A 24039-nucleotide genomic window follows, 5' to 3' on the forward strand; every position below is an offset into this window, starting at 1 on the left:
TTCCCTCTTATAATAACCATGCTGTCGTCTGTCTATGAGGATTTTCTTTTTTTCTTAATTCATTAACTCAGCCCAGCTGCATGCTTGGTCAAAGAAAATGACTTTTCCTGATAGAGGAGAGGACCGTTCTTCAGCCAAGAGTTCATGAGTAGATGCACTCCCCTGCTAGAACATTGAAATAAGCTCTAAAATAGGTTTTCAATTTCTTGCCCTCTCTTTCTCCTTCTAGCACTCACATGATGCCAATGTTTGTATGATTGAAGTGGTTTCAGAGGCTCCTTATATTACCCTCAGAAAGATCAAAAATACAAAAAATAAAATGGCAATAAATACATATCTATCAACAACTGAATCTAGAGAACAAAATAAATGAGAATATTTTGATGGTTACCAAATGAGAGAGAGAGTTGGGGTTTGGATGTTTGGGTAAATAAGAAAAAGGAATTGAGAAGTACAAATTGGTAGTAACACACTAACCATGGAGATGTAAAGTATACCATAGGGAACACAGGCAATAATATCCTAAACACTATATATTGTGTTAGATATATATAAATATAAGAGTTATTGGGGTGATGACTTAGTTATATAATGTTTAATCACTGGGGTGTATATGTGAAACTAATATTGTATGTCAACTGTAAGTGAAAAACAAAAAAATGATTTTTCAAAAAAGTCTTCATTTTAAGGTCAGTGGGAAGAGCACCACCCTTTAGACAATAACAATAATGGTGATTATAATAATAATAGACTAAAAGTTCTATTTAAGCCCTCACTCACAGCCATGGTTATGCACTCTGAGCCAGCACCTAAACTACCCAAAGGGCATTCAGGAGATTTGTACAAAGTAAACCCCCAATAACTAATCTTATTGCTTTGCCTCTGGAAGGACTTTCTAAAAGTACTTTCTGCCTACCCACTGGCCTGCTGACTGCAGCTCATGTCTCTCCTTTGCCTCTCTGTGTCTGCACCACTTGCTTACCTGCCCTGCTCATGTCCAGAGAGCCCGTAGCTCCATTGCACAATGTGTAGCATTTGGGCCCTCTTAGCTAGTCATGACTGTCCTTCTGTTCAGTGTCTGATTTCTATGAAGATTGCACACAGCGGTCCAGGTGCATTTTGCTTTGAAAGGTCAATGGATATACCAGCTACTCCTTTGGATGCCGCTGGTTGGCAGAGATTGACCAGCTGTTTGGAATGCAACCAATTTGAGCAAAGAAATTTTCTTATTTGTGACTATGTTATGAGTGAGAAATCTACCAAAAGCATTTTTAATTTAAATTTGAATATCAGACCAAAGTAGATGGTGAGATAATCCTTCATCTTTATGGAAGAGGAGGAAATAAGCAAATGATTTGTATGTGGGAGCAGGTATTTGCATTTATTTTACTGGATACAGCCAATAACAAAGTGTTCCTGGCCAGAGCTACCCATGGAGTTAGACCTTTGCTTATAGCTATGACAGAAAATAGATTTTTGGCTCTGTGTCCAGAACTAAAGTTCTCATTAACTTGAAACACTCCACAGCTCCTTTTGGGGAAAGTAGAGCCCTTTCTCCTGGGACACTATAAAGTTTTGGATTTAAAGCCAAATGGCAAAGTTGTGTCAATGAAAATGGTTAAATATCATCACTGCACTCTGATAGTGTGGAGAAACTATTCCTAGGTTTGGGACAGAAACTGTGAAGAGCAACATCCAGAGACTTTTTAACAATGCTGTAAGAAATGTTTGATGAGAGACAGAAGGATTGGCTGTCTTTTATCAGGGGGCTTGGATTCCAGTTTGGTTGCTGCCACCCCATTGAAGCAGCTAAAAAAGGCATGAGTCCAGTACCCTCTCCAGACATTTGCGATTAGCATGGAAGACAGTCCTGATCTATTGGCTGCCAGGAAGGTGGCAAGTCATATTGGGAGTGAGCATCATGAAGTCCTTTGTAATCCTGAGGAAGATACCCAAGTCCTGGATGAAATCATCTCTTTCTTGGAAACCTAGGACAGCACAACAGTTCTTGCTTCAGTGAACACATAATTTCCAAGTGCATTTGGAAGAACAGATATTGTGTGGTGATATTCTCTGGAGACAGCTCAGATGAACTTACACAGGATTACATATATTTCATGGGAAGGGTTCTTCCTCTGAAAAAGCGGAGGAGGAGAGTGAGAAGCTTCTGAAGGAACTCTATTCGTTTGATGTTCTCTGTGCAGATCGAACTACTGTTTCCCATGGCCTTAAATTGAGAGTCCCATTTCTGGGTCATCGAGAAACAAACAAACAAAATTTGTTTCTAGTACTTGTCTCTCTCACCAGATACGAGAATTCCCAAGAATGGGATAAAAAAGATCTGCTTAGAGAGACAGTTTAGGACTCCAATCTGATACCTAAAGAGATTCTCTAGCAGCCAAAAGAAGCGTTCAGTGTATGGCATAACCTCAGTTAAGAATTCCTGGTTTAGGATATTATAGGACTGGATTGAACATCAGGTTGATGATGCAATGATGGCAACAGTTGTCTAAAAGTTTCCCTTCAACATTCCAAAAACTAAAGAATGCTGTGAATACTGTCAAATCTTTGAATGCCACTACCCAGGCTGGGCTGACTGGTTGACTCATTGCTGGAGGCCCAGGTGGATTAATGCTGCTGACCCTTCTGCATGTACTCTGACACCAAGGATTAGAAACATTCTAAGCTAGAGACTAAAAGTAAATGTTTTTTCTAATTATAAAGTGTAGAGGGTTTACGGGCTAGCAAGTTAACAATGAGCATTATCCATTCAGGGGGTGAAAAAATAAACGTCTTAAAGCTAAACATTTTTTTTTACAAAGGGTAATTATTAGAGGCTAATCAGCCTATACACTCTGGCAAGTGATTACACAAATGAAAAACAAGAAATCACCATAGAAATTACATAGATCTAAGTGTTAGCAGCCTTGACCAAACTTTGCACAGCATTAGAGCTATGGAGTAACACAAGCCATCAATTACTCTTGCAGAGCACTTTATCACTTAGAGAACCTTTCCCTGGTGGGAGGCATCAGACTGGTAGATGATCATCCAATTATGGGAGAGAGTTATTGTTTCCGCATTTTTTCAGATGTAGAGTCTAAGGCGCAAACAATATCATAATTAAAGGCATTAGACAACGGTAAAGTTCAGACATTGCAAATGGGTGGTTTTGGGGTGTATGTTCTGCCAGTTTTGTTTAGATGAGAATATTTCAAAATTAACTTAGATAATTATTTAAAATTGGTAAATTTTGTATAGAAATCCATAGTTTTTACCTTTGATAGTCTAAACTGGCACCAGCCAGCTGGAGATGAGCAGTAGTGATCTCCTTAGAAAGTATGTGTGCCCTTTCAGACGGACACAATTGGTGCCACTAGCTCAACATAGGCAAGCACATTTGCATCAGCAGCCCCCAAACAGGAGGGTCTCACCAGTCCCCTTCTCCCTCCCTTCCTAAAAGCTAGCATTGTTATTAATTACTTACCTAATGTACATATATTTATTGAGTTTCTAGGATGTGCACTGTTTTGAAGTGTGGATATAGTGATGTTAATGACAAAGTTCTTGCCCTCAGAGAACTCTCGTTCTAACTGATGGGGATTTTAATGGAACTTGATGGGCTCCCCTATTATATTTTATTGCAAAGGCTATATGTCAGGGGTGTCAAACTCATTTTCATCAGAAGCCACATCAGCCTTGCAGTTGCCTGCAAAGAACCAAAATAATTTTAGGACTATATAAATGTAACTACCCCTCAACTGTTAAGGAGTTGAAATTACATTCAGCCCTTTGAAGGCAGCTGAAAGGCTGATGTGGCCCCTGGTGAAAATGAGTTTGACCCCCCCCGCTGTATGTAATTATTTGAAAGATATGTATTCATTTAAGATGTGGAGTTAGTGGCTGTATTGATGAATTGTTATGTTTTAAGCATTGTGGCAAGCATATTACATATCCTTTCTGACAATGAAAGCCCAATGATAACTCTCTGAAGTAGGTGATTATTATCCTAATGCTAAATGTGAGTTTATAAACCAAATTTCAGAGAGGGGATCTTGCCCATAGTTCATAAGCTATGAAATAATGAGGCTATGATTCATGTACAGATCTGACTAACACAAAAGACAGTCTTGTGTAACTCATCGGATGCTGCTAAAAGCAATTAGCTCCAGTTTCAACACTGCTGGGAAACCAACTTGCCCAAATTTACAAGTTAATTGGGTTCATATGCTTTCTTTGATATAGCAGTAAGTTTTCACTATGAATGGATACTATGGGATACCTTTCTTCCAGTCTCCTATCTTGTTGTCCATTCCATTTTTTGAGTGTTTCTTCAAAACCAGTTTTCTTGCTGTTCACTAATCAGTCTCAAATCCAATACTCAGTATTTTAGGTTTTCTTACAGCAGCAGCACACTTCGAGGAACTACCTCTACCAATGAGCAGTTTGCCTAGAAAATTTCAGCATAAACAGCATGGCAATGAGCCATGTACAACCAAAGGACAGATATTTGTGATGAGGAGAAGAGTGTAAGGACACATGTTTAAGATCAGATAAAATGATCTGAGTGGTTGGAGAACATTACCCTCATCGATAGTTAACTATACCATTGAGAACATGTAGCTGTCAACAGATTCTACTGTATTTCCGTGAGTGTGTGAATAATCAGGCAGTAAATAAATTAATCCCTAAAGCAGTAAAGTTAATTAAGTGTCTGGTAGAACTGTTTTATGTCTATTGCAATTTCCTCTGTTCATAGATAGAAATTCTCATAAAACAATCACTTTCTGCAAGCTAATATTCCTTTACTGGAAAATAACTTTTGGATTCTAATCTTTATTCACAGTATAGATTGAGTAACTGTGTTTGTATGTTAAAGAAAATGACTTGAGTGATATTTACTATTATCTTCAGGGTATAATTTAATTGCAAGTGAAAACATGTAGTAATGCATCCTTCAAAATGCACAAATTACGTGTCCTTATGATTCATAAACCATAGTCCACTCAAAGATTATGAGAAAATAAGTTTATTTGGGAGAGTAACCATCTTTGGTAATTACTTACAAAATATTATGGGGAAAAAAGGCAGTTAATTTGTAAGAACTTTCAAAATATTGAGTTAATATTAAAAGCATCTTATTATGCTCAAGACAATATTATATGTTAACCCAAAATTCTTATGTTTTCTCCCTGAAAACTTATAAAAGTTTCAAAAATAGGAATTTTACATATACACAAATAAATGCATTTCTTCTACTCTATGTTTTCATATACAAAAATTAGAGTCCACCATTGGGACAAGGTGTGTATATATACATGTGTATGTATGTATAATAGGATCACTTGGCACTAGATTTGACACTCATGGAATTTCAAAATTTGACTTTTAGCATTATCTTCAAGTAATATTTTACATATAGTCACAGAGACACTGGTGAAATCTTAAAAAACTATTATCATAATTCTTAAAGAACTACTAATTCCACATCGTATTTTATATATTTTAATTTTTTAAATATTAGCCTTTAAAATGAAATGAGATTAATCTCTGTCAAACTTTTAGAGATGCTGATAATATGGCTCTTATTTAGAAGAGGATTTTTTTCAGAATAAATATTTATAATACCATATAGCTGGTTTTTAAATTGGTTAGTACCTTAGTCCTAAATTTATATTCAGTTATTTATTAGTTCAATAAATATTTATTCAGTATCTATAGAGTAAGCACTGTCTAAGTAGTAAAAATGTCTTTATTTTAAATGTATACATATATATACTAGATGTACTTTTTAGTAAGGAGAGAAAGACATGTAAACAAACATGCATAATTGAATGACATAGATAACTTGGGAAAATCTGTCCTAAGTACATGATGGTGTAAATAACATGAAAGAGTTAATAATAAGTCAAAGGACTGAGCTAATGGCAAATATCAAGATACTTTATAGAGAATTATATTTTAAAGAAACACTGAAACGGGTAGATTTCACAAGTTGATGGGAGAGGAAACAAAGCATAAGCAGGAGCCGCGGGGTATGAAACACCCGATGCACCGGGCCCTCTGAGCTGTTTGCTGTGGTTGGTGCATGCACAGGGCATGGAAGGACACCTTTAGAGATGAGGCTGGAGACCTAAGCAACAACTGACATTAATCTCATAGTCCAGGTCGTATGGTTTGTTTCTCTGTTGTATAATAAGATAGCTACTGGCTATACGTGGGTATTTATATTTAATTTTAGTTAATTAAAATTAAATATAATTAAAAATTAAATATACAACAAAAACTAAATAAATTAAATATATTATATAATTTAAATATCCAATTATATGATTGAATATAATTACATATAAATATATATGTTTATATAATTATATATAAATATATATTGTATTATGTGTTTATATAATATAAATAAATATTGGGGACTTTCGCCAAGTGGAGGTGTAGGTGGAAGCACTGTGCCTCCTCCCACAACTAAGTTTAAAAACAACAAAGTTTTAGCAACAAAAACGCAGCCAGAACCACAGAAAATTGAACTTCATGGAAGTCTGACAACAAGGAACCCTTCAGCCAAACTGGTAAGAGGGGCAGAGCCAGCAGCAGAGCGAGGTCTGGCAGGAAAAATCCACCGGACAGACGCAGGTGCGAGACCAGGCGCCCTGGCAGCCGTAGGCGGATCCCAGGTGTGGAGAAGCAGGTGGACTCACTGAGGGCTGACCAAGGTCACACATTGGCACGTAGATAAACTAGTGAAGGAGGGAGTGGTGAGACAGACCCTGCAGGCCCCAGGGGCAGGAAGTGGCACAAGGGACCACCAAAGTACCTCTCTGACCCCACCCCCACCTACAGCATCACAAACCAGCAACCTGGGTGGCCCTACCCTGGTGAACAACTAAGGCTCTGCTCCTCATACATAACAGGCATGAACAGATTAAAATATGGCTCAAGAAGAACTCAGAGCCCCAGAGCCAATAAATGTAAGTGATGAAGAAATAGCCAAACTTTCAGATGCACAGTTCAAAACACTGGTGATCAGGATGCTCAGAACTGGTTGATTTTAGCCACAAATTAGAGGAACATATGAAGGCTAAACTAATTGAAATGAATGGAAATGCACAGGAAACCAATAGTAATGGAAAGGAAACTGGGACTCAAATCAAAGGAGTGGACCGTAAGGAGAAAAAAAAGGACCAAACAGAAAAGGATGAAGAAACAAGAATTCAAAAAAATGAGGAGAGGCTTAGGAACCTTCAGGACACCTTTAAACATTCCAACATCCAAATTCTAGGGGTACCAGAAGGGGAAGAGGAACAGCCACCAGTGGAAAACTTATTTGAACAAACGATAAAGGAGAATTTCCCTAATCTGGCAAAGGAAATGGACTTCCAGGAAATCCAGGAAGCTCAGAGAGTCCCAAAGAAGTTGGACCCAAGAAGGAACACACCAAGGCACATCATCATTATGTTAGCCAAGATTAAAATGAAGGAGAGAATCCTAGAAGCAGCAAGAGCTAAGGGGACAGTTACCTACAAAGGAGTCCCCATCAGACTGTCAGCGGATTTCTCAAACGAGGCCTTACAGGCAAGAAGGGGCTGGAAAGAAGTATTCCAAGTCATGGAATCCAAAAACCTACATCCAGGATTGATCTATCCAGCAAAGCTTTCATTTAGAATGGAAGGGCAGATAAAGTGCTTCTCACATAAGATCAAATTCAAGGAGTTCTTCATCACCAAGCCCTTATTCTATGAAATGTTAAAGGGACTTATCTAAGAAAAAGAAGATAAAAAAGATGGACAGTGAAAGGACAGCAAACTCACAGTTATTAACAACCACACCTAAAACAAAAGCAAACTAAGAGGACAGCTAGATCAGGAGCAGAAACATAGAAATGAAGATTACATGGAGGGTTAGCAACAGGGGAGTGGGAGAAGGAGAAGGGGGGAGAAGGTACAGAAAATAAGTAGCATAGATGGTAGGTAGAAAATAGATAGGGGGAGGGCAAGAAAAGTATGGGAAATATATAACCTAAAGAACTTGAGACACATGGTCATAAACTAAAGGGAAGGGAATGGTGGGGGAGGGTGTGTGCAGGGTGGAGGGGAATGCAGGGGGGAATAGAACAACTATAATGGCATAATCAATAAAATATATTAAAAATAAATAAATATGTTTATATATAATAGATAAATATTTAACTATTTAATATAATTATACAATTTAAATATATAATAAATTAAATTAAGTTAAAATATAATTTAAAATTTCATGTCACTTTAGCCACAGTTCAGTTGCTCAATAGATAGTATACTATGTCTAGTGGCAAGTCTGTGGGTCAGTACAGATATCAATCATTTCTACCATTGTATAAAATTCTGTTGGACAGCATTGAGTCACTTAGAATAACAATCCAATAATTTAATGCCTACAAAGAATAGGCAAATAATAAAAATGAATGAATCTGGCTTAACATAGATAACATTAAAAAGTAAGAATAGTTTTTAATATATGATCCAATATTGCTAGATAATATATTCAATAAATTCATTGATTTAAAATTTGTGGACTAAAGATTATATCTAAAGTTTAGCCTCTTATTTATAATACTTATGTAGATTTTGAAATTTTTAAGCAACAAATATCATAATCAGACTATTAAGTTACAAATATCATAGTGGTGGCTTATTGGATCGTTGGTTAGGGGAAGGCAATACTGGAGGCAAATTGTAGCAATGGTTTATTTATGGCACAGTGAGAGAGAAACTCATCAAGGGAGCATAATGGAGGAAAAGAAGAGATGATGGATAAACACCACATAAAGAAAACTTAGACTGCTGATTATTTGGGTAGATGATTTTGCCCATTCCTAAAGTAAAAAAAAAAATACACAGAGAACACATATGTTGGACAGCAACAAATTCCATTTTGAATATGCTGAGATTGAGGTGCCTGTGAGATATTCTAGAAGGAATGTTCAGAAGAAAGAGAAATAGAAAATTTCAGAGCACAGGATAAATGCCAATACTTTATGGTGCATGACCAACACCAGGCCACTGCTTACCTTTAAAAACAAAGTTTTACTGGCATACAGTTAGGACTATTTATTTAGATAACATACCCCTTTGCTCTACAATGCCAGAGTTAAGTAGATAGAATAGCGATATATCACCAACAAAAATACTCAACAACAGTATTAAACATTAATATTGAATTACAAAAAAGTTTGCTGACCCCTACTTTAGCACTGGAGATTAGTCTCTGTGTGGCTAACCCACATACCGCAATCAAATGTGTGAGGGAAACCCAGTCATTCATTTGTTGAGTCAATTAGGAAATATTTATTAAGAAGCATCTATGTTCTGGGCATTAGGCTAACAAATTACATATAAAAATTGTTCAATGAAAATAATTTAGCATAGTTATTTTAAAAATATGCACATATAATTGTGATAAAGGAAATTTTAACATTAAAGTTATCTTCTTTCTTCCCAAGGTATCACAAGGAAGAAAATACACCAAAGTAAATATGTGAGTTCTTCTACTTTTGACAGTTTCAGATTATTTTGTTTAGGCTCATACAAATTTTCTACTGAAACATTAGATGATATTGATTTCTCTGTCCTTTCTCCCAGAGTAAGTCAACAATATGTAACTCCAGAAACGTGAAAAGACTTCTGGACTGAAATCTGTGAAACTCCAAAAGAACTTCTAGTGTAAATGAAGTATGGATGGGATGGTTTCAAGGGAAGACTGTTCCTGGAATAGCTACCACATCAACAGGTGACCATTTATGCATTTATTTGTTCCTTCACCTATCAATTTATTTAGTAAATAGTTTTTGAAGTACTTATCATTTGTGAAGTACTGTTTTGGCTTCAAGATATAAAAGTGAAGAAGATAATTCTCAAAATAAAAATAGATATTGACATATATGGGGAAATTGTCTCACAGAGTACTAAGGGAATACAGTGTTAAAGTATGGATGACAATTTAATCAAATTCATTTGATTTTACCAAATCCAATAAAGGTGTCAAAACCTTTAAAATACATCAAAAATAACAGTGAAGAGAGTAAACAAAACTATGATAATAGAATTCTGGAAAAAGGGAGAAGGATAAAAGTCACTGACTTAAAAGATCTGAGACATTTCCAGTTTCAGTAACAAAGCTTGGAAGCAACTTTTGCAATAAGCAATAAGAAAAAGACAAACAAACCGAATATCGGTGATGTTTTTGGACCAACCAGAAAACTGAAGGTTTAGGCCGAAGCACTGCACAGCACTTTGGCTAGACAGAAGAACTCAGAGAGTCATAGCTGGGATTTGTTTAACTGCAGCAGACGCAGCTGCAGTCATGGACTAGTAGAATCACTTAAATGGTAAACTTTAATAAAACACACACACACACACACACACACACACACACACACACACACATCATGCCAAATAGTCTAAAAAGACAAAGTAAGCCTTAGGATCAGACTCAGACATGACACAGATGTTGGAATTATCATAGGGAAATTAAAACACTTTTTTATTCACCCAAAGGCATTTTTCTTTCATTGCTTTTAGAGATAGGGTGTGAGACAGAAGGACTGGTCACTTGCCTCTCACCTGTACTGGGACTGGGGATGAACCTGCAAACTAAATATGTGCCCTTACCAGGAATTGAACCTGCAACACTTCATCATGAGGTAACACTCCAACTAACAGAGACACACCAGCTAGGACACAGGGTTTTTAAAAAATGTTTGGTAATATTGTAGAAGTCCTAATGAAAAAAAAAGTAAACATGTAAGAACAGTTGGATACCATAAGCAAAGAGATAGAAGTCCTGAGGATGAATCCAAATGAAATGCTAGAAATCCCAAATCTTAAAACAGACAGGAAAAATACGTGTGATAAGCTCATCTATTGAGTAGATAAATCCAAAGAAAGAATCAGTGAGCTTGAAGATAGATCACTAGAAACTATCCACATGAATTTGAAAATAAAACAAACACACACACAAAAAACACAGAACATCTAAAAACTATGGAACAGTATAAAAATGTAACATACACATGGTTGGAATACCATAAGAAAAAATAAATATTTGAAGTAACAATGGCTGAGAACCTTCTGACATTTAAGAAAGATACCAAAACCCAGATCCAGGGAGGTCAGAGAACAGTAGGTAGAATAAATACCAAAGGACTACATATGGGGCAAAAGTAGGTTTACAGCTGTTCCTTTTTGAAAATAACACAATAATTAATTAATAACAATGAAAGAATAAAGTGTGTTTTTCATACTCACAACTATAAACCCACCTTTGCCCAGCCCATACAGGCATACCACATTTAGAACACCTCTTTCTCCAAATTAGAAAGGGACAAAAAAAAAACTTTAAAAGAATGTAGAGAGGGAAAAGTACACCTTACCTATAGAGAAATAAGAGCAGAGTAGATGTCTTTTCGGAAATCATGCAAGGAAGAAAAAAGTGACATGACCCTGTAAAGTGCTGAAAGAAAAAAGTAAAAAGCACCAGCCAAGAATTCTATATCCGGAAAATTTTTTCTTCAAAGTGGAGGAGAAATGAAACCTCTCTTAGGTGAATACAAGTTGAAGGAATTCATAGCCACCATACCTATGTACAAAAAGTATTCAAAGATTTCTTTAAGCAAAAGGAAAGTAATACAAGCCACAAACTTCGATCCACCTAGAGAAAGAAAGAGTGTCAGAAAGGTTGGGAGAATGTCAGACTGAAGAACAAGTGTCAGAGAGAAAAATAAATAAAGAGAAAATTAATATATTCTGTTTTCCTTATTTTTACTCATTACGAGATAATTTTGTTAAAGAAATAGTAGTAACAATGTTCTGGGTGATTACAGCACATGGAGAAGTGAGATGAACAGCGGCAATGTCACAGGAAGCGGAAGGTAGGGGTGGGAATCACGTGATCCGCCTGATTTTTATGTCCTTATAAATATCTTTCACCTGTCTATTTATTTAGTAAATATTTTTTTAGAGTGCTAAGGAAATACAATTTAAAGGTTAAATTTGTTAACCTTACTTCTTTATCAAATCCAGTGTCTTATGTTTGAGCTCTCTGTAAATATAAAACACTGCAGCACAGTGAGTTATAAATTCAGTGTGTGTATCCAACAAACTCACATATTTAAGTCTAATTCTTATTGTGATGCCATGTGGAAGTGAGTCCTTTGGGAGGTGTTGGGTCATGAGGGTGGAGATCTCATGGTTGAGATTAATGTTAAGGGGGATATATGGTAATAGAAAAAATACAACAAAATAAATTTAAGAAAATAAAAATAATTTATTAAAAAAAAGAAAAGAGAGTTTTTTCCTCTTCTGCCGCATGAATTAATAGCAATAAAACAACTAGGTGGGAACCAGGAGTGGCCCTGGCTCAAGATACCAAATCTGCCAGCATTCTAATCTTGGACTCCCAAGCTTCAAGAACTGTGAGAAGTAAATGCCTGTTGTTTGTAAACCACCCAGCCTAAAGATTTTGTTATGGAACCCAAACAGATTAAGACACAGTGTTTTCTTCACAGATGTGGTATGAAATAGCTACTGAGAACTGTTTAATGTTTATGGACCTCTTTCTTACTGATACAATGATGTGCACATAAAATTTCAGTATTATTCTAGTTACAGTATTCTCCTCCTTGGGAAAAACTGGCCATTTGTTTTCTTAACTCTCAAATGGTAGCATATTTGAAAACTCCTGAATCAGATTACAGTTTCTCATACTTCATAACAAAATGCTGTAATATAGCCCACTTGGCATATGTATCCTTCAACAATACAGTCATCCCTAGCTATATTATGGTTTACTTATTGTGGCTTCACTGTATCGAGGGTTTTAAATATATATATATATATCTAATTCTGTATCGTGGAGTTTTCACCTTATCATGGGATTTTGAGGTATACTGTACCCCTATAGAATTTTATATGTTGTTAAAATTACTTGGGTTTAAGAGTGCAGAAAGTGTTTAAGAGCGTATGAAATGTTTATAAGAGTGTGGGAAGGTTAATGAGAGAGTGGGAAAGGTTTATAGGAGTGTGGGAAAGGTTTAGAAAAACTTAAAATATATATAAATAATAAAATTAAAATAATGCCACTACGTGGATTTTCACCTATTTCAGGGGTCTCTAGAACATAACTCCTGTGATAGGTGAGTGATCACTATATATAAATAGCTATCTATAGGTCTGTTAGCCAAGTTCATGATTTTAGTACACTATTAATTCACTGTAATTCAATTTCTTATGGACTTGTGCCAAATGTCTAACTTTTTAGTTTTATTAATTTAACAAACAATTGTTGAGCAACCTATACTTACTATGCCAGATGTCATGAATTATAAGTTTGGAAAGACACACATAACCTCTACTTTTAACCAACTTTTGATTTAGTGAGCTAAAGAGATGTTTATTAATTTTAGAAAAAAAGGGAGGCGGGACAAGAGAAACATGGATGTGAGAGAGCAACATCTGTTGGTTGCCTCCCAGAGGCTCCCTGTCTGGGGATCGAACTCGAAATCCAGGTTTGTGCCCCAAACAAGGGTCAAACCTACAAACTTTTGTGCACAGGTTAATGCTTTAACCAGCTAAGCCACCCACCAGGGCTACAATGACATTTTCAAAATAATAGAAAATAGTTCATTCATATGAAAAAAAATTTCCTATATGATATGATGGGAAGCTCTTGAGGTGGATGATATGGGCCATTACTCAGACATTTTCTTCATTGTTGAAGCACTTATTTCTCCAGCTGTCAATTTTCAGTTGTCAGAAATTTTGACAACTGAAATTTCACAGCTTAGTTCTATTGATGAAGGGCGCTACCTCACTCATGGTTAAGCGCCTTCGCATCTCACACATTCTATTTGGTCAGTGTTGGGCTACAGAAGTTCAGCTGCCTTGCTGCATTTGACTCACGTCTAAACTACTCCCAACTCTAGAGCTTCATACTATATTAGCTGAGGCTGTGGTTACAACATAGTTCCACTTCTAATTCTACTCTCGTCTCTCCCTTACAAAGGTTGTTTCTAAGAGCTTTCCTCAATCAACCTCCTACAAGAAAGTTTTTTAAGGATCTGCTTTCTCATGAACCTGACCTAAGACATCTCTGAATGTGATTTCCTTGACAACTTCTTTAACTGTCAAAGAAAATACTGAAGGGCCAGTCCAGAAATATGATAAGGCAGGAAGTGAGGAACTTTATGAGGGAAGATCTAATGCAAGATTTGCAAGTGGCATTAGAGGATACATGAGATTTGGTCTGGGCTCTATTGCTCCAGATAACTTCACCCAGTAAGAACATTGTATCCCAAGATCCACACATAATAGATTTAACCCATAGGAAGTACAATCAATATAGCCTATAGACTGCTGTTACTGAAAATCTCGGAGACATTTAGAAAAGAGGTTCGAATTACCTCACAAATGGAAAACGAAGGGATATATTTCTAACCTGATCCCAACAAACTAAAAGGGCACTGAGTGGATAGCCCCCAAATGTCCGTATACCTGACATCTGTTAGGGGTTAATTACTAACATGTTAAATATAAAATATTAGAATTTGTTTTTAAGAAGTTTGGGGACTTCCGCCAACATGGAGGCGTAGGTGGAAGCACTGCACCTTCTCCCACAACCAAGTTTAAAAACAACAAAGTTTTAGCAACAAAAATGCAGCCAAACCACAGAAAATTGAACTACACGGAAGTCTGACAACAAGGAACCCTTCAGCCAAACTGGTAAGAGGGGCAGAGCCAGCAGCAGAGTGGGGGTGGAGAGGTGGGTTGGACTAGGAAGATCCACCTGACAACCGGGGCGCACGACCCACGTGCGCAAGCAGTGGGCGGATCCCAGGTGTGGAGAAGCGGGTGGACCCACTGAGGACACAAGGCAGTGGACCCACTGAGGGCAGACTGCGGTTACACACTCGCGCACAGATAAACCAGTGAAAGAGCAAGCTGTGAGATGGACCGTGCAGGCCCCAGTGACAGGAAGCAGCAGAGGGAACCGCCATTGTCCCTCTCTGACCCCGCCCCCACATACAGTGTCACAAACCAGCAACCTGCGTGGCCCCGCCCTGGTGAACAACTAAGGCTCTGCTCCTCATACGTAACAGACACGAACAGATCAAAACATGGCTCAAGAACAACTCAGAGCCCCAGAGCAGATAAATCTAAGCAACGAAGAAATAGCCAAACTTTCAGATGCACAGTTCAAAACACTGGTGATCAGGATGCTCACAAAACTGGTTGATTTTAGTCACAAATTAGAGGAACATATGAAGGCTAAACTAATTGAAATGAATGGAAATGCGCAGGAAACCAATAGTAATGGAAAGGAAACTGGGACTCAAATCAAAGGAGTGGACCAGAAGGATGAAAAAAAGGACCAAACAGAAAAGGATGAAGAAACAAGAATTCAAAAAAACTGAGGAGAGGCTTAGGAACCTTCAGGACATCTTTAAACGTTCCAACATCCAAATTCTAGGGGTACCAGAAGGGGAAGAGGAACAGCCACCAGTGCAAAACATATTTGAACAAATAATAAAGGAGAACTTCCCCATTCTGGCAAAGGAAATAGACTTCCAGGAAATCCAGGAAGCTCAGAGAGTCCCAAAGAAGTTGGACTCAAGAAGGAACACACCAAAGCACATCATCATTACATTAGCCAAGATTAAAATGAAGGAGATAATCCTGGAAGCAGCAAGAGATAAGGGGACAGTTACCTGCAAAGGAGTTCCCATCAGTCTGTTAGCTGATTTCTCAAAAGAGACCTTACAGGTGAGAAGGGGCTGGAAAGAAGTATTCCAAGTCATGGAATCCAAAAACCTACATCCAGGATTGATCTATCCAGCAAAGCTTTCATTTAGAATGGAAGGGCAGATAAAGTGCTTCTCACATAAGATCAAATTCAAGGAGTTCTTCATCACCAAGCCCTTATTCTATGAAATGTTAAAGGGACTTATCTAAGAAAAAGTGCCTCGGCCCGCGAGGCAGTCAACGGGGTCCGCCGATATACCTGTAACGGATGAAGGGGGATGGGACAGGAGGCGCGAAGAATGGCAGCAAGACAAAGGATTCTGATCAAGCTGCAAATTTTATTTCAAAATGGAGGGAGTTATATAGAGGAGGGCAGTGGAGGAAGTGCAGTGGATAGGTGGCTTCAGAGCGTGCTCTAGCCTGCAATTGGCCGGGGGGTGCATGGCGGGCGCGTGATCAAGGCACTGATTGGTGTGCCACCCGCATGTCCAGGAGGGGGAGTTCCATGGCTCCTAACCGCAGCATCCTGTTATTCAGGCGCAACCTTCAGGTCGGATTGTATCAGCCTGTTTCAGGCTTATCCCAGCCCCCAACATCTCCTCCCTTATTTTTATTTTTAAGGTGAGGAGTGGACTTTAACCGGCTAGGGGAGGCAGAGGTCTGGCTCCTCCTGAGCTCGTCCCGAGCTCTGAAGCACCCTTTTCGGAGGAGAGGGTTGGGGTGCTGACCTCTATGCAAGCCGACTTGCCTTTTTATTGCTTTGAGGGCGAGGAGAATGTAGATAGGGTAGACTTTAACCGGCTGGGGGAGGCAGAGGCCTGACTCCTCCTGGGCTCATTCTGAGCTTTAGGGTACCTTTTGGGAGGAGAGGAGTTGGGTACCAACCTCTTTGCAAGTCAGCTTACCTCTCAGGAGACTCGAAGTGGCCGTATGTACAGGCCTCTCCTTGCAGTGCTTTGCCTTGCACCCAGCGGTGTCTATCACAGCTACTTGGCTGTGAAGCATATCTTCGAGGGTTATGCTGCTCCCGCAGGAGGGGAACCTGGCAGGAATCGTGGGCTAGCACCCCAGCAGCTGTACGGCTCAGAGTCCGCTCCATGTTCTAGCATTTCTAATTGTTGATAGTGCACCTGAATAGGTCTTCCTAGTACACTGTTAAGTTGGTCTTTGATTAAGTTAGTTATACGTCTAAGAATCCAGGGGGCAAAGGAGAGGATGAGGGTGATAAAAACTAAAGGTCCTAAGAGGGGAAGGGGGTAGGGGAGAATTCTGTTAAGTCCACCCCAAAGGGTGTGTTCGGAAAGTTCTTTTCCTTTACAGACGCAGGGTTGTCCAAATAGGGCGAGGCAGGGTTTTTGGGGTGGTCCTTCTCGTCCTCCGTCTGTCTTTAGGTATGGGAGTGTTCTGAGTAGTATAATGATGTTTATTCGGTGCGTTCTGTTTCCTGTAATAGAAAGGAGAGAGAAGTCCCTCAGGGAGTATGGCTTATCCCTGGGTTTGATTAGTATTATGTACTATGTCTATTTTTGGGTGGGTATTGGGTAGCTGATTGATTTGTTTTAGTAGTCTCTCGGGAAGCCAGCGTGGGCCATCTTCTTTTTGATCATATATGCAAGCTGAACCTCTCCCCCATATGAGAACGGGGTCTGGGCCTTTCCAGGCGTGAGTGAGGGGGTCGCGCCACATGACTGTGGCTTGTTGTGATGCGGTTTGTGGGTGCCAGTGGCGGTCGGCTGCCGAGCGGCCCTGTATGTCTAGTGTAAGGAAATTAAGTTGAAAGAGGGCATGATTTACAAGATTCCGAGGTTGTTGTTTTGAAAATCCAAGAGGAGAGTGTGTTAGGCGATTAATGGCATTCTTTAAAGTTTGGTGGGCCCGCTCTACTATACCTTGTCCTTGAGGATTATAAGGGATTCCAGTAATATGCTTAATTTGGAGTTGTTGGCAAAAGGTTTGGAAGTTTTTTCCTGTATAGCCAGGGCCATTATCTGTTTTAATGGTGTGGGGCTTGCCCAAGGTGGAAAAGCAGTGAATCATATGAGAGATTACATTTTTTGACGCTTCCCCTGTTTGGGGTCTTTACCAAATAGTTGGCGGCTAGTGGATAGCCCTTTAATAATTAGAGTGGCAAGAAGGGAGGGATAAGTGAATAATACTCGTGAGGGGGAAGCTGGTAGGTGGACCCAAAGAAGGGGGTGGCCATTTTTTGTGAGGTCTGTGGTTTTCGATTGCCAGAAAACTCCAGTGGGTGTATGGGCTGTAGGGAGTAATATGAATACTAAAGGTAGATTATAGGAAATTTCTTGCCCTTCTTTGCAAAGGCGCTGTATGTCAGGGGAATTATTGTGGTTTTTAAGGATGTCTGTTATGAAGTTATAATAGTCAAAGGCAGTTATAGGGATAGTCTCGGGGCCAAAAACCTTATAATAGTCATTTAGACAGTTGCCTACACGGCGCCAGACGCGGGAGTCAATGCTACCCTCCTGAGGAAACCATGGGCAGATTTTAAAAACGAAAGTGAAAAAGGAATTCAAATCTTTTTTACGAACTCTTATCTTGCGCACCTTGAGAGACTCTTTTAATTGAGCGACGAACGAATCATGTTGTGAGCATGCCTGTCCCATGGCTGGGTCTTACCTTTGAAATGCCGCTGTCGGGGAACGGGGGTCTTCAGGGAATACCGGCGCGCGGCCGAGTAGTCGCGTGAGCCGGGTGAAACGCTGCGATCGAGGGGGACAGCGGTCCGCACAGGCGATCAGCGGGGCCCCACCTTGGGCGCCAGTTGCCTCGGCCCGCGAGGCAGTCAACGGGGTCCGCCGATATACCTGTAACGGATGAAGGGGGATGGGACAGGGAGGCGCGAAGAATGGCAGCAAGACAAAGGATTCTGATCAAGCTGCAAATTTTATTTCAAAATGGAGGGAGTTATATAGAGGAGGGCAGTGGAGGAAGTGCAGTGGATAGGTGGCTTCAAAGCGTGCTCTAGCCTGCAATTGGCCGGGGGTGCATGGCGGGCGCGTGATCAAGGCACTGATTGGTGTGCCACCCGCCTGTCCAGGAGGGGGAGTTCCATGGCTCCTAACCGCAGCATCCTGTTATTCAGGCGCAACCTTCAGGTCGGATTGTATCAGCCTGTTTCAGGCTTATCCCAGCCCCCAACAAAAAAGAAGATAAAAAAAAGATGAACAGTGAAAGGACAGCAAACTCACAGTTATTAACAACCATACCTAAAACAAAAACAAACTAAGAGGACAGCTAGATCAGGAGCAGAACCATAGAAATGAAGATCACATGGAAAGTTAGCAACAGGGGAGTGGGAGAAGGAGAAGGGGGGAGAAGGTACAGAAAATAAGTAGCATAGACAGTAGGTAGAAAATAGATAGGGGGGAGGGTAAGAATAGTAGGGGAAATACATAATCTAAAGAACTTGAGACACGTGGTCATAAACTAAAGGAGGGGGATGGTGGGGGAGGGTGTGTGCAGGGTGGAGGGGAATGAAGGGGGGAATAGAACAACGGTAATGGCATAATCAATAAAATATATTTAAAAAATGCAAAAACAGAGGTTGGGGAATGGTATTTTCACTGTTTTGTTCTCTGATGTATCTTCTAAACTTAGAACAACACCTTATTCATAAAAGGAGTGTAAATAGTACTTGTCAAATAGAAATGGATGAATAAAGGAAGGAAAAATGTGTCCACAAAAAAAAAAGAAGGGTTAGGGCTTAATAAATATTTTTCACAAAGTAAAACGCTCCACTATTGATTGTAGGCAATGTTATTTTATGTGACACATCAATAAATAGTTTTATTAGAATAACTAAGTATTTACTTAAGCATATAATGAAAATATAACTACCATATAATAATATGGTTTTGTGGACTTTAGAATTATTTAGAGCAATTATTTTTAAGTAATGAATAATCATTACGTAAAACAGAAGATAATAAAAACTGAGGATGTTGCTGATCAGTTGGCTGAATTTTGAGGCTCACGGAGCTATGGGAAAAATGACAGCTGTGGTGGAAAAGATGCACCGTGGAAACCCCTTGGGATGTGAGCCTGGACACCAAGGGTTCATCAGGCAAGTTCAACAGCTCACCTCGGCCACTCTGTGCCATGCCTGTTTTAAGCACGGAGATATAGCAATGGATAAAACACACAAATACCCCTGCAGTGATGAAGCATTCATTTTTATTTTCTTATCCTGCATGGTATAGTATAAATTAAGGTTGGAATGAACTGAATTATTATTTTAAATTATAAATGAAAGAAACTTCAATCCTCCCTTGATTTTTGTTTGGTACTGACATTTTTCCCCTAAGAATCTATACAATGCTTGAATTATTTCTCTTGTTTGGAGTTAAACATTTAAGTGTTTTGTTTTTAACTTCAACCTGCTCAATATTTAAAAATAAAATTTATAAGTACTTTGTAGAAATATGTGCTGTTTTTTCAGGAAGATACTGTCTTTAGTACTTTCATAAAAGTAGCTAGTTGGTGTAGGAAATATCCTTAGTAAGACCCAAATTAAAAGTTTATTTGGCTATGTCAAGTTTGTTTAACTTTATTTTATGGTCACAAATCATACCCTTATGTTTCTTGTTTCGTAGAACTGCTGTGACAAGACACAGATACTTTACTGATGCTCAATTAACAGTACTGAAAATATACCCTCCTAATAAGGAGTCGGTACTATCCTTCCAAATGCATGAGCTTGTCCTCAGATTATATCTTCAATTTTTGTAAACAAATATTCAGTAATATTAAAGCTTCCTTAGTAAAGTATTTTTTTTCAGAAAATCTGTATATTTTATGTTTTTATTTCATACTAATTTTAATAAAGAAGGTTGGGTGTCTTCAGACTATAACTCTGACATAATAATTGCAAGCCCCCAGGCTCATCTGTCGTGGTTCACTGACACAGGCCAGGGTGGTCCTCTCAGAAGAAACCCTTCCTCCAGTAACATAATTGGCTCTTTCACCACTGCTGACAGTTTCCTCCCATTCTGCTTTTTTCTCAAGTAAATTAAAAAGAAAAAACATAGTCAAAACAATGAGAAATGATTCCCCCCTAAATTAATAAATGTGTTGTATCATTCCAATTATATAAGGTTTCTAGAATAAGCAAATTCATGGAGACAATAAAATGGAGGTTACTGGGACATGAGGGGAGAAGGAAAAGTGGAGTTACTGTTTAATGGGTACAGTTTTGTTTGGGAGGGAAAAAAGTTCTAGAAATGGATAATGGTGATGGTTGTACAACATTGGAAATGTAATTAATGTCCCTAAATTGAATGCCTAAAATGTAAAGTGGTAAGATTTTTCTGTTATTTTAATCACAATAAAAAACAAAAACAAACAAACAAAAAGCCCTTTAAACCAGGAGATTTGCAACAGCATCATTAAGCCCTTGGTTGTTAAGGAATGTTGGTGCCACCATCTTTTAATCGCCAGTTGGCAACCATCAAGATTTGCAACTGCATGAAATCGAAAACAAAAAATAATCTTCACAGTGTGTCCTGTGATCGCTCAGCAGCTATGGCTATGTGGTTTTACTTTCCTCAGGCACATAATGTTCTTATCCAGGAAGTTAAAAATCATCTATTTTTAAGAGCTGTTTTTATTTCTTAATTTTAGAGATAGAAAGGAAGCAAGAGAGACACAGATCATTGATTTGTTGTTCTACTTATTTATACATTCATTGCTTGGTTACTGTATGTTCCCTGACTGAAAATTGAACGCATACTTTGGGGTATGGAGACAGCAGTCTAACCCACTGAACTACCCTGCCCTGCCAGGGCCAAGAGCTGTTTCGATGGCACAAACTTCTGTGCTTCTTGATATATGGGAAGAACTAAATATTTTGTTTCTAGTGGGATTTTGCATTGTCTGAGACCATGAGCAGCGCTGGGGAAGTTATCGAAACTGGCCACCAAGAACGAAGATGTTTTACAAGAAGCCAGCCTTTTGTTGAAAGAAGCTCCAAGGAGATGTAAACTTGAAACGCTGAATGTGATTATGCCTCAATTTTCTTTGTTAATCTCACAGAGTCATAAAGTGAGCTCATGTAGTGGTGAGTTAATGTGCTTATATGTAATATGTTCAGATATCATTCTAAAAAAAGAGCACATACATTATTTCTAAACAGTAATACTTCCTCAGGTATTTAAAGTAGATTTATTAAAAAATACAGAATTGTTTACAAAAATAAAAGCCCTCATGATTTAAATGATAAACCATGTTCCACTTCGTTGTCATGTTAATCTTTATCTCCATCAAGAAATCCATCTCATGTATTATTAAAGAAATGACCTCAACAAGGCAAATTACCAGGGATGGATTATTGCTATTTAAGGGACAACTTGAAGGAAATCAAACAGTTCTCAAGGGGCTATAACTACCTCAAACAAAGCACCTAAACTAAGCCCTTATTTTATAGTGCAGATACTAGAATAAGCCTTCCATCCATTTGCCTACTTAAATTCTGAATGGCTGTACTCTGTGGTGGGACATCGACTTTCTTCAGGATACAGGGTAAACAGAAAGGAGAATATTTACAGACCAAGTAGGTACCGTACAGTAAATACACATCTGAAAGCTCCAATCTAAACAGGACATAACTTTCAGGCTAGAGCATCAATCAAAGGCAAGATGAAGAAAAAACAATCTCTTATTAAAAGCCTCAATGCATTCTGAAATTTTTGTTACTTGACATGAACTTACATAGCTTATCTTGCGTGACTGTCTGTTCTATGCTCTTTGCAACTACAGACTTATTTTATCTTCCTGTGTAGTAAGTTGCTATCCATGGGGATATTGCCTAGGATCAGGGACATAGTTAGTGGCAGAGCCGAGAATCAAACCTGACCCAACTGGCCCCAGGCTCTCTGAGCTCAAATACTACACTGTGCTACTGTTTTGAAAAACTAGTGAAGAGAAGTGATCTTTGTTGCAGAAAATTACCAATATAGGGTCTTTGCTTTCTAGCACCCAGGTTTTTCACATTATTTCCTTCTATCTGTTATTCTTAACTACAACTTTTTGCTTGTATTTCTTTGCTTGAAAAGAAAGTATAGCATTTGCAGTGGAGTCTACGTTGGTGGATTTATGGTAGCAGGCCCTACTCTTGCAGCCTAGTCAACTAATAAGTGAACTGACAGGCACGTAGCCAGGAGGTAGTCTTCCAGAGAACATCTGTCTTTTATCTCTCTCTTTTGTAGTTTCATTTACTTCTAACATGTACCTCTCCAAAGGTGGTCCCATCTGTAAAATGTCAACATTTCTGCCATCAGGGTGTGTGAAGCCTTCATTAAACACAAGCTCTTTTCCCATGTGAGAATTCACAGGGAAAAATTCTATGTAAGTCTTTCTTTCCTTTTTTAATTCCATAATTCAGATTGCATGATTTCTCCAAGTGACTGTCAAGACCACAAATTATTTAAATATACCAAAAGATGACCTCATAGAATGGTTAATTTCTTAGGATATTTACATATCCAAAGAGCTTTAGTTAGCTTAATTGTTTTTATTTGTTGCTCTTTCCCATTTAAAGAATGTTCTCCTTGGAAATAAATATGCAAGCAAAAGAAGTCCACTCTTCCCCTTACCTGGACGTTGCTCACACAAAAAAAGAACTGGTTGGAGTGGTGAGGAGAATAGAGTCATGGAGCCCATAACTTCAAGCTCTGAACTGGTTTAAAATCAATTTTAAAATTAATTATGATAGTAACTAACTGATATGGTCCTTATGACTCTTAGTCGAGATAAGACACTTAAAGAATACAGCACAGTGTCTGGCACAGAACAGGTCCTCTGTCATCAGTCTTTGATATGTCGCATCGGCTTTCTAAGCAGTGGTCCAATACTTACCATGCTTATCTCTTGTTACTAAGATAGTATTAACACACGAAGATGAAAGTAATAGCCTGCTAATTAGTTCCCTTGATTCTAGTGTCACCCCCTGTATGTACTTGCTAGATTTGATTTGCGAAAATGAAACTTTTATCATATTATTACCTCATTCAAGTACCTATCATAATATAAGCTACTTGCACAGGAATTGGCATATATTAATTGCCAGATGAAGATTTGCTGAATAAGTCAATGAATAAATATGCGCTCCACCAGAGACTTTCAAGACCTCCCATAGTCGGGATCTCCCCTCATTTCTTTCCTTATCACTCTTTAGCTTTTCCCACAGACTTGGATCTCCATTTACTGTGTGACTCCCATACATCAGACACCATGC

General features: G+C 38.5%; 1 pseudogene; it reads left to right on the forward strand.

Annotated features, from left to right (window-relative positions):
• Nucleotides 1–1024: 1024 nt before the first annotated feature.
• LOC119050951 (asparagine synthetase [glutamine-hydrolyzing]-like) lies at nucleotides 1025–2690 on the forward strand (annotated as a pseudogene).
• The last annotated feature ends 21349 nt before the right edge of the window (nucleotides 2691–24039 follow it).

This window comes from Artibeus jamaicensis, unplaced genomic scaffold (assembly GCF_021234435.1).
Source record: "Artibeus jamaicensis isolate MK-2021 breed Jamaican fruit bat unplaced genomic scaffold, CSHL_Jam_final scaffold_584, whole genome shotgun sequence".
Taxonomy (NCBI): Eukaryota; Metazoa; Chordata; class Mammalia; order Chiroptera; family Phyllostomidae; genus Artibeus; species Artibeus jamaicensis.